The sequence below is a fragment of the Nymphaea colorata genome, chromosome 14 (assembly GCF_008831285.2).
Source record: "Nymphaea colorata isolate Beijing-Zhang1983 chromosome 14, ASM883128v2, whole genome shotgun sequence".
NCBI lineage: Eukaryota > Viridiplantae > Streptophyta > Magnoliopsida > Nymphaeales > Nymphaeaceae > Nymphaea > Nymphaea colorata.
The window spans coordinates 7,006,373-7,017,983 of record NC_045151.1 but is presented as its reverse complement, the minus strand read 5'-3'; the positions used below and the strand labels follow the sequence as shown (position 1 = coordinate 7,017,983).

General features: G+C 35.9%; 1 long non-coding RNA gene across 11 annotated transcripts; it reads left to right on the top strand.

Moving 5' to 3' along the window:
• Positions 1-555: 555 nt before the first annotated feature.
• Positions 556-7,944, top strand: LOC116267596 (uncharacterized). Of its 11 annotated transcripts, none has more exons than XR_007572082.1 (9): positions 556-983; positions 1,505-1,590; positions 1,838-1,989; positions 3,334-3,654; positions 4,012-4,064; positions 4,629-4,725; positions 6,020-6,154; positions 6,333-7,385; positions 7,620-7,944. It is a non-coding gene; the product is annotated as an uncharacterized LOC116267596 (long non-coding RNA). The 11 variants fall into 11 exon arrangements; XR_007572081.1 differs by having other exon boundaries at positions 5,940-6,154; XR_004175634.2 differs by lacking the exon at positions 4,012-4,064 and adding an exon at positions 1,072-1,239 and having other exon boundaries at positions 5,940-6,154.
• Positions 7,945-11,611: the final 3,667 nt, after the last annotated feature.

Sequence of the window (11,611 nt, the reverse complement as noted above, 5' to 3'; positions counted from 1 at the left end):
ATGGCCAAGACATCTTGAGCCATCTTTGATAAAAGTTGGTACTTGTTTTCATTTTCCTTTCACCATAATGTATGTCAAATTCTTCACCACTCTAAACTTCATAGAGTTTGTTCTTCAAATCAACTTGTAAATCCAAATGAAGTAATTGGCAGAGAAAGAATTTATATATTACCTATTGAAATCAATTTGAGATACAAGATTACTAGTATTAGAGTTGCAATTGAAGATCATCTTTGACTTGTAGAATGCATATTTTTTTATTTAATATACAATTTATGAAGGCTGATTTTAATATTTTTAAATTATTCTCTTCCATCATCATCATTCAATTTGTCGAAGTTTAAAACGACAGCAATTGCAAATATGACATTATAATTTTTTTAATATTTGTCAAAATTTTCTTTCATTTTATGTGTTAAAGATATTATATACTCATTTTGGGAAAGAGATGCTCATGCAAATGTGCATAAATCTTAGTTGCTACGCTACAACAATTTGTTTCGTCTGCAATGATTGTTGCTTGCCGCATTAGCCGTCGTGGATGAGTCCTTATATTCACTCGCCATTTTTTTGAGAGAGAGAGAGAGAGAAAGAGCGAGCCATCTTTTGGTTGAGAGTGAGAGAGCCGTATTTTTGGTTGAGAGAGTTTTTGGTGGTTGAGAGAGAGAAACAGAGCACACCACTTTTTGTTGAGAGAGAGAGAGTGAGAGAGAGAAGGTTCAAGACACATACACAGAAGGGGCCATCAAGAAGTCGAGAGGGAGGGGAAGCAAAACAAAGAGCCAAAGAGGAGCACGCCATCGAGAGCCCGAAGAGCTGGTGAATATAGATGATAGATCCGGCGCACTCAAGCTCCAGATCGTGTTGTAGAGGATGACGATGAAGAATCTGTGGATTACAGTATGGCGATGAGAATCTAGAAACTCCTGAAGCCCTTCACGATAGGGAGTGTTGGGGCAGCACGTCGCCACCATCGTTATTAGGTAAGATGATCCTCTTTCTTTCTCTTTCTTTCTATCACTATACGTGCATAAATGGGCCATGGCTGATGCGTATAACATCTGCATCAAGGACTCAAACATCAACGAGGTGCAGTGCAGATCAATAGCGAGCATTGGCCCGCATTAGGTACAATGTGGTCGACATTAGGTACATCGCCATTTCACAGCAGCAGTAATAGCTGCACCGGGACAGCCAACGCAGCAGCCATAGCTGCATCGGGCACATAGAGGCTGCTCGGTCTGCCCCTTCCTTGTTTTGATATCTCTGTTTCGCTCTTGCTAATCAATCACATTGCACCAATCCTCTGTTTCCCCTTCCTTTTTTGCTTGTATGGCATCATGGTTCTAGGTTCTTCGCCTTGAGTCACAGTTTGGATCTTTTAACACGTGTTTTATTGTAATGGACAATAACATACATGTGGTTTTGCTGGCTTTTCTATTTCCACTACTTGTTTTGGGTATACCCTTTGATGCCAGAAATGATTCGTGTATATATCTCACAGAAACGTAAAATCAAAGTGGGCGATAAAGTAGCTAGCTTCAAGTTGCACGTTGAATTGGTTGGGTGACAATTTGCCTCATCTTTCAAGTATGGTTTAACACTTCTTTCTTGTTGATGTTTTTAACCAAAATTGAGCTATGTATCTCATGCTTTTGAATTATTGGGAATTTGTAATGCTAGACAGCCACAAGTTGGAGATTTTTGGTCAAGTGTTGTAGAAAATGTAAAGTATATTAAATTATTTAGGAGAACTAAAACATGAATGTAGAAATGAGGACAGCATGTTGAAACAAATTTTAATCAGTCTAATGTTCTCTTATATTTCATTTTTCAGGCTTTCTAATTGTCGTGTTAAGCCAAATACTATGACTATTCCCTTAGATCAAGATAATAAAACGAAAGAGAAAGAAAGGAGCAGGCAGGCTCCAGAACTTGAGGAGATAATCAGATAACAGAGATAGATGTGGTCTGTTGAAGACTTGTCAGGTTTCCTTTTCTTTATTCTTTCATATCCTCATTATGCAAGGAAATAACTACAAAACTTATTTTATACTCATCCATACCTGTTCAGTTTGATTTTGATTTACTTCCCCTCAAAGATTACAACATGAAGAAGTGGTTTTCATTCATTAATGTCACAGTCAAACATGTATGATGACTTTATTTCTTTCCCATGTAACAAGTTTGTGCCTGAGTTGTTTGCAGGTGGTATGCAGCTTAATAGTGTTATAAGTAGATTAACAAATGGAAGTCTATTTTCTCCTCCCACTCCTTGTTATTCTTCTCCTTTCTTAGGTGTAGTTTTGCTCTACATGTTTATGCCCAGGCATAACATCAATATTTTGGCTACATGAACTCCATCATTTAACATCATTATAGGCCTCGTGACGTGAAAAATGACTTTTTTTTTAATATCATCTTGTGTTTTTATAAGTTCTCCTACTTTTTGTTTTGTCGGGATCCTTCTGTGACCTAATAAAATTCTTCTCTTGACTTGCTAATATAGATTAAGAAAAAGACACGATCAGGTCAGTTTGGCAGTCTTTGGATCGTGGGGAACGTTCAACTTCGACTACTTTATCTAGATCATCTTATGTAGTTTATCCACATCCAAAGAATATGTAACCTAGAATTAGAACTTGGTTTATCCTAAGGTATGTGTTATGCTTTAGGCTCGGTCTTAATTTTTGTTTGTATCCTTAATTGGGTTCTCAAATAGAAAAAATGATCTTATGTATCACTATATTTTTCATTTCTTTCCTTATACGCTCTTCAGACATAAATCAAACTATCCCTAAACTGATCAAAGGCCCATTGATTTGATCGGTCACATGCTTTAGCATATGGAATGGACAAAGCAATTACTGCATGTCCTTCACCAGCCCATTAATTTGATCAGTCACATGCTTTAGCATATGATTCCAGTCCTTTAAGCCTGTGTTTGTGTGTATCTACTTGTATGTGTATATGCATTTATTTTTCATGCACACATATGTTTTCAGGCATACAGGTTAGAATTTCTCAATGGTCCTTAGTGATCTCCCATTTCCTAGTTTCTATTAATGACCATATAACTCAAAAGTATGCATTCTAATACCTACAGCCCAAGGTGGTAAAACAGATGTTGTTAACCTTTTCATGCCATGATTTGCTCCTAGTCCATTTGTCATCCCAGAAGAGTGATTTTTATGTTTTTTAATAACTTCAATGTTGAGACATGAACTTTGTGTTCTCAGCTAACAGATCCTAGGCATCCCATGCTGTTACATTTATACCTAACTAGCCAAATATATTTCAATGTGATTTGCCTCCTTGGCTTCTGTTTTGAAGGGTCTTGAAGGGTACTTGTGTATGAATTCATGTCAAATGGTTCACTTGAGAAGATTACAAACACCGTAATTGCAGATCGTTGCATGTTCAGGCCAGAAAGGTTATATGATACAGCACTAGGCATTGCCAGGGGAATTGAGTACCTACACCAAGGTTGTGCTCAAAGCATCATCCACTTTGACGTCAAGCCACATAACATTCTTCTGGACCATCACTATACACCAAAGATTTCTGATTTTGGTCTAGCAAAATCATATTCAAGGAGCAAAGCATTATAACTATTACAGAAGCAAAGGCACAAGTGGTTACGTTGCTCTTAAGGTATTCTATGGCAATTTCAGGCATGTCTCACATAAATCCGATGTTTATAGCTTTGGAATGTTGCTGATAGGAATGCTTGGGATGAAAGAATTGGTCCCACTGATGGATGTTTCTAGTGGACCAAGTTTCCTCTAGGGATTCTTGACACTCTTTCTAAGAATCAGAATTTTCAAGGCATTGAAGAAGGATGAGGTGAAATTCGAAGGTCACCTCTACAGCCTTGTGGTGCATGCAATCGAATCCACTTGTTAGACTGTATGAAATAAGTAGTGAATATATTTGAAAGTAGCACGTCAAAATTGCCTATGCCTCCCAATCATTTTTACCCTGAAACTAAAACTGAGTACATGCTTCCAGGTATTGACTTCATCTATATCTGAATGATTCGGGTACTCCAGAAATAGCAAAAGGTGGGAACTAAAAGAAAATTGGCAGCATTACTTCTTGAGTTTGGCTATTCATGTTGTCTTACCGCTTTTCCACATTTTTTACGAGAAATGTGCATGTCTGCTTAATTTCCCAATCAAATTGAAATTTATGGACATGGGATTGATTTTATAAGAATCAAGTTTTGAATTAATTTATGCCAGAAATATTTTTGTTCTTGTCGAAAAACATATCTTTTTTGTTCTTTCTTAGGTTATGTAAGAAGAGAGTAGGAACAGGGACAGAAAGGAGTGTGAATAGAGCAAATGAGTTGAAATGCTCTGATGATATTCTATTGCAAAAGCATGGTCGTGGCATTAATTATATGCATAATTACATATACAAGTCCTCAAGGGCAAACAAGCAAAAATACATACAACAGAAACTTTGTAGCTCCATAGAAATGGGTTATATGTGTTCTGATATGCAATAAAACATGTGTGCATGAAACTACATATCTTGCGTTTGAAAGAAGATCAGGTATATTTGGCTTCTCTATTTTCTTTTCAAGTCTATTAACTGAAACAAGTTTTTCTATTTGTTTCTAGATGTGGATATTTGATACCAGTGATGAAGAGGGCCATTGTCTCCTAACAAAGGACCTAGAAGCACGCTTGCATCAAAACAAGAGGCCTCCTCATGAATGTGAACAATTATAACTTGTTTTCTACTTTTTCTAGATGATGTCTGTTGTTTAGTTGAAACTTGAAAGAAAAATACTTTTAGATCATGTCATTGAGTAAATTCACTCTTTCCTTTTATCTAGGATGCTTATGATTTTTTTTTAAGAAAAACATTTTTAGTTCCACCACACCTATGTATTGGATTACCAATTCCATGAAACATGGAATCAAACTTTCTTATCTTTCCAAATTTCTAGTTTTTAGATCCAAATGTACTATTTGAAAGATATCAAGAAGGTGGAAGCCTAGAGGTAGATTTTAAGTTTTTAACTATTGCTTTGTTTAGTACTTTCTTGTTTTGGCTTGTGAATGTAACAAGTTGCTATATATGGCACAAATATATATATATATATATATATAACAACCTTCTTCATATATAATGTGCCAGTTCTCTCTCTCTCTAGTCTCTCTCTATATATATATCCATATATATATAGAGAGAGAGACTAGAGAGAGAGAGAACTGGCACATTATATATGAAGAAGGTTGTTTTATATATATATTCTTATTAATTTGATTTTAGTTTAATTATATACATATGTTCTATTGTGTAATCTATTCTCATGACAAATTTTAAATATTCATATTTTGCTCATGGTGCATAGTACAGTTTTTTGCTTGGCTTGTCAAGCATAAGTCTGATACATCATTTAGATAGGGTGCGAGGAAAATAGAGGGGTGAATTAGGCAGATTGGATATAGGCATTAGCCTAATAGAAAGGCAAGTTATTTGGTTCAAAAGTTTTTCAAAATAGTTTATTACTGGACAATTCTATATGTTGAAGCTACCATGCAGTTTGTTTCAACATTTCATTCAAGTCATTTCTATGGTTGAGTCTCTTATCTATATAGAGAACATATGTTGATTGTTGAGGTGTTCCAAAAATTGAAAGGTCCATGTAGATAAACTTAATTGAGCGAAATGGGAGCAGCCTAAACCATGAAAACGGGGTTGGTGAGTCATCAACATCAATTATTGGCAATCTTTATTAATCTGCTTTATGAATCTTGATTCTGTATTTCTTGATATTGATGGCTTGTCATTTACAGTCTATATAACTTTTCATTGCTATCCAATGATTAAGTAAAACAGTTTGATTGATCAAACATAGAGATTGATATTGATTGACACTTGCTGGGATTGGCACTTTACTTTTTGTTTCTTCAATTGATCAGATACGGCTGTTGCTACTGGAAAATCTTAAGTTGACAATCAACAAGCACATTGAGCAGATACAGGTTACTTCTTGGTGCAGGTTGGAAAGGTGTTTTGTTACAATCCAGGATCTAGCATAGTACGAGATTATCCTATTTGTGTTCATCATAATCAAGAGGAGGTCCCAGACGAGTATTCAACAGATGCCTCCCTTTAGAAAGATGGTCCATTAGAGGTACTTAAATCTCTGTGTTAGAATCACTTGTTCCTTGGTATTAATTACTCATCCCTTAACATGTGTAACCATGACAATAAAGCACTGGAGGCAGCATTGTTTCTTTTATGAAGTTCCAAGAGGTTGTATTCTCTATCTTTAGTATACACAGTAACCTATTGCAATACAACATTTGCAGATGTGGCGGTTGTCAACTTAGCCTGAAATTTGGCAAGAAAATATTGTTTTGTTCACGTCAAATATTCCTGAGGATGGAAGGATCAACATCTTCATGATTGTGGTCAATCACTTGCGTTTGCTACAACCACCTGCTATTCTGGTTTTCTCGCAACCATGAGTGGAGTTCTTTGATGTGTGATCGATAGGCTTGTCTTATCACGGGCCCATGCTGAACCAACAAAAGAAAAAAGTCAGATCTTACAAGAGAGAGTGATATCTTAATCTAATCTGCCTTAACTATGTTAATCAGTTTCACAAATTACAGTTGCTGGTTAGCTGAATTTGATTTAGCAGATAAATACTGTTAGCTTTTTAAGACTTGTACAAGCTATATGTTTTCATGTTCAAAAAGTGTTAGCCTTTTGGGCTTGCTTATGTGATGTTCAACAAGTAAAAAAACAGTTTATTGTAATAACACGTTCGGTAGTAAATGAGATCAAGAAATACATAACATGTTCACATTATGCAGGCACACACAGAGAGAGAGAGAGAGAGAGAGCATTGCTGACATCTTCTAATGTATTTCTGTTAGCTGATCACTGTGTGAAGATTCTGTTGATCTATTGTTCTCTTGTTCATTTTTATCATCTGTGATTGGTTGCTTTAATCTTTCCAGAAAGCACCAACATACTCCTTTTTGTTTCCTTATTCATGCTTCAATTTAGGTGAGCCACTGTATGTAAGAAAAAGTTTTCAGTTGCTTTCCCTTGGACACAAAATCTCCTAATGCATTTGAAGTAGGGGGCATTCAATTGCCATATATCTAAAATCTTTGATGATCTAAGACTTGTTGGTTCTCAAGAATTCTAGCAAGGATCTACAGTTTTTTGCTTCAAAGATGCGTAGGTTAATTACATTATGTATTTGTATACTTTTCATGTGCTTTTGGTTTTGTTTTCTGGTGATTGTTCGCTTTTTTATTCTGTTTTTCAGCAAAAGTTGGTGCTGAAGTTGGACATATATGATGATAATTGCAGGTGTAAGGCCATGAAAACTACCATTGTTGCTGGAGGTATACACAAAGCTTGTTCTTTTTCTTACTCTCATTCTGATCAGCCTTTATAAACCAATGTTAATATGACCCAAATCCTGAAAGACCTTTCTTAGTGAAGATATCACTAAGTGGTATTTGAAAACCCTTTAAAGTATCAGCATATGCATGGTTCAAGAATGGTATGCCTCTTATCTGTTTTTTTTGTCTTAATCCTTCTTTGTCTACTTTGTGTGTGTGTGTGTATATATATAGTGGATGTGGTTAAATGGACTCGCAGATCAAGACAATGAAGCTGTTGTTGTTGCTCAATGTGGCTGCCGCTCCAATATTGTACCATCTCTTCTCCAATGAGGCAACTGGCTGCAGATCTTAGGGTGGATTTGCTCCGCCTTTGCCATCAGTGTCTTTGCAGTTTCCCTTTCCATAACTTATTCCTCTTCTCAACTGGCAAATTCACTATTAGCACACTTCTGTAAAAGATTGATTTGTCCTATATCAGTCTCCAGAATGGATTGTTGTAGTTTAACAATTTTTTATTTTCACTTTATTACTAAGAAGTATTTTAGTTTGACATTAAGTTCACATGTTACCTTATGTTTCCTTTTCTGGTTGGTTTTTCTATTTCTTCATGTTCTCACATTATGTGGTATATTTGCTTGTAAATAATATAACATTTTCCTCGATATTTCTAAAATGTCAGCCAAAAGCTTTTTGGCAACTCCCAAAAAGCAATTCACAATACTACATAGGACAACGGCGGCTAATCGCTAGGGCAGAGGCCGTTGCCAATAAGATTATTGGCTACAATATGAGCAGTTGCTAATAGTCTTGTTGTTGCGCTATTACATTCTTAATGAAAGAGAAAACATTAGTTGCATCATAAAAATATCTTTAAAAAATGACAAAAAGAATTTGCACAATTTTTGTTTACCGTCGAAGGTTAATCTATGCAATTAGTATCAATAACCACAAAATATTCAAAAGTCTCTGGTAATATAAAGCATACTTAAGCATTAGAAAGGTAAATTCGAATGAGTAGGCACATCATATAATAATTTTTCATTTACTCATCCTAGTTTTCCGACATAATCAATGAATCTATTTAATCTTTTGGGGAATATTTTTCACAAACTTTATGTTTTCTCGAATTTTCGAAATTGCTTCATGTAGATCTCACATACCTTATTGGTCAATCAACTTCAAAATATGTCCAATGAAACAAACATGGAAATACTTTCTTCTGTGTAGAATAAGACCTTTAATTGTCAATATTCTTTTCTGTTGCACGAGAGAGAGAGAAGGTTTCCTTTTTTTCTCACCTAACCCTAATCTCATATTAGGGTGTTGACTACATATTTACAATTTGTCTCTACTAAAATGTGCTAAAACAATAAGTCGACCTTTGTCCGCTTTCTAATATTTTAGAAAGACTTAAATTGACTTTAGAAAACTTTAACGCTCCCCCTCAAGTTGCAGCATAGATATCAGTGATACTCAGCTTGTTATATCCTCTCAAGAAATCTTCAATGGGAAGAGCCTTAGTAAACATATTAGTTGATTGATCTTCAGAAGAAACATGAATCGTGCTAATGACTCCTTCTTATACCAAGTCTCGAACAAAATGGCAACCGACTTCAATGTGTTTCATCCTCTCGTTAAAGACAAAGTTATTTGCAATGTATGTAGCAGCTCTGTTATCACAATACATCTTCATAGGAAGTTTCACTGACATTCTCAATTTTAGAAGCACTGATTTGACCCATGACATTTCAGCCGTTGTTTGAGCCATCGCCCTATATTCAGATTCAACACTCGATCTAGCAACCACATTCTGTTTCTTGCTCCTCCAAGAAATAAGATTCCTTCTAATATGGAAGCAAAAACCTATAGTAGATCTCATGTCATTTACTGATCCTACATAATCAACATCACTATATGCTTCTATGTTCAAACATTCTTTTTTTTTTAACCATAACCCCTTTCTCGGGGCTAATTTCAAGTATTTTATCACCATTAAAGCAGCTTCCCAATGAACTTTTCGAGGTTTTTCCCTGAATTGACTAAGCTTATTTACAGCAAAGCTGATGTCTGGACGAGTGATGGTCAAATATAAAAGTTTCCCTATCAAAGATCTGTAAGAACGAGAGTCAAAAACTTCTGATTCATCATTGTGCATATGAATTCGAGGATTCATAGGAAGTGTAGTAGGTTTGGCTCCCAATAACCCTGTTTCCTGCAAAAGGTCAATAACATATTTCCTTTGAGACATCACAATCCTTTTACTATTATGAGCCACTTCAATACCAATGAAATAACAAAGTTGACTAAGATCTTTTGTGACAAAGTGTTTTTGTAGAAACTCTTTTGTCTGAGCTATCTCTCGAGTACTTTCTCCAGTGAAGACAATATCATCAACATATACAATCAATATCACTATACCAGAAGTCCCTCGCTTGATAAACAACAAGTGATCAAGTTGGGATCTTCGAAATCTATATTTAGAGAGAACCTCACTTAGCTTATGGAACCATGCATGGGGACTTTGTTTAAATCCATATATAGCTTTTTTGAGTTTGCATACCTTGAAACACTCCCCCTGTCATTCAAAACAAGGTAGTTGTTGCATATAGACTGTTTCAGAGAGATCACCATATAGAAATGCATTTTTCACATCAAGTTGAAAAAGCGGTCAATCTTGATGAACTGCGAGAGATATAATTAGGCGAATAGTACCTAATCATGCCACATGAGAAAATGTCTCGAAGAAATCTATCCTATAAGTCTGTGTATAGCCTTTAGCAACAAGACGAGCTTTGAATCGTTCTAAAGACCCATCAAAAAGATATTTGATGGTGAATACCTATTTGGAGCCAACAACATCACAATTCATTGGTGGGTCCACCAAGTCCCAAGTCTCCCTACAAAGAAGAGCATCCATTTCCTCCTGTATAATGTGTTTCCATCGTGAATCTAATAATGATTGGTGGTGAGAGGTTCAAATAGTGTGACTGGCCATATCTCGATCAAACTGTACCAAACTTGTGCTCAAATGGTCCATAGAAACCGAGTTAGAAATCAGATGCATTGTGCACTGTCGCTGGCCCTTGCGAATAGCAATAGGTAGATCATTTGCAGAATAGTCATCATTTCTTCCTAAGTCATTCTTATCATTGGAACTTACCTCATGAGAAGACTCTGGTGGGCGGTTTGGAGAGAGACCTTGACGCCGAGTGTAGACTATTGGAGGATAAAAGAAAACGATCACTTGACAGTGGTTGAGAGGACGAGATAGACTCAAGTGATACTGGGGGAATAAGAAGGGGAACAGACATGGGAAGCTAAGACACAGTGGTACTTGGAGCGAAAATATAAGGACGAGACTCAAAGAATGTAACATCCGCACTGACAATCTTTTTCTTGGTATGGGGATCAAAACATTGATAGCCTTTTTGATTGGCAGTATCCAATAAACACACATTTGACAGCTTGGGTAACAAGTTTGTTTTTGTTTGGGCCCAAGATGTGTGCAAAACAAGTGCATCCAAATACTTTGGGAGGTATATGAAATAATGGACAATTTGGATATAGTATTTGAATGAGGATGCGTTCTTGGATAGCAGATGAGGGTAATCTGTTGGTGAGATAGCATGCAGTAAGAATAACATCATCCTAAAAGTAGGTAGGCATATGAGTATGCAACATAAGGCTACGACCACATTTAGAAGTTGTTGATGTTTGCGTTCCACAACACCATTTTGTTGGAATGAGTAGTGACATGTATATTGTGGTCGAATCTCATGATTGACATAAAATTAAAATAGGACAAAAGATTTAAATTCAAGAGCATTATCAATACAAATATTTTTTACAATAACACCAAACTGAGTTTTTATTTCATTGATAAATTTCTAAAGAATACATACGACTTCAGACCTATCCCATAACAAAAATACCCAACTAACTCTAGTAAAATCATCAACCAAAACAAGGTAATACCAAAAACGTGAATGAAAGTCGACTTGGACCCCAAACTTCAACATGGAGAAGATCAAAAGGACTTTGACTGGAAGGGAAATTACTACGTGTATGCTTGCCTAACTGGCATGCACCACATAAGAAAGACTCTAATGCAGGAATATCTGGAAAAATGCAACGAAGCTTGGACACAAAGGGATGACCCAATCTGAGATGCCACTGCAAATGAGAAAGCTTTGGTGTGAAGGAGGATGCAGCAACATCTACAA